Here is a 713-nt window from a genome sequence, read left to right as displayed (position 1 = left end):
AATTGACAAGATAATTTAATAATAATTATATATTTTCATTTTACTGTAACTATTGATATTTTGTCTCCACAGAATCATTTGCATAAGTGTTGAAAATAATTTTACTGGATTTTATTTGTATTGTTGATATTTCTCCAGAATTATAAACAGACAGAAAATGAATATATTGAATAATGACTAAGTTTGCACAAGAGTCAAAATACTTGTGAAACACATAAATTTTTACTTAAGAATGTGTATAATTAACGTTATAAGAATTAACTTTTCGTTACACAAGTAATTAAATTACTTATCGATTGACAATAAGAAACCGTAAGTTGATTATGTTGAAGAAAAGGAGAGAGGTTGAAAGGGGTGAAATATAGTCATGAAAAATTGATCGAGCACGATATCACGTTTAGGTGCATCTTGGTGAAGGAACCAGAACACGCGCGGATCATACATCAAATACCCGGAGGCTCTGCGCTCGTGCGCGCGTGCCGCCATGCTTTAATATAAAACTTAAATAACGACATACACAAGAGGACAAGGGCGGAAATGGCGAATAATCTTATAAATAAGTTCTTCGCCCGGTTCAACCGCGAATACTAAAATCGCATGAGAATCCGCGTCTTTAAGCCCTGCAGTGTATCTTGAATTGATGAACGTGGAGATAATCACACTTTCTTTCTTAAATTTTAGATTCTCGACATCTACAAGAGTCTAAAAAAGTC

Source organism: Atta cephalotes (genome assembly GCF_000143395.1).
Source record: "Atta cephalotes unplaced genomic scaffold scaffold00035, whole genome shotgun sequence".
NCBI classification, from domain to species: domain Eukaryota; kingdom Metazoa; phylum Arthropoda; class Insecta; order Hymenoptera; family Formicidae; genus Atta; species Atta cephalotes.
The sequence above is the reverse complement of the archived record's forward strand: the minus strand, read 5'-3'. Positions refer to the sequence as shown.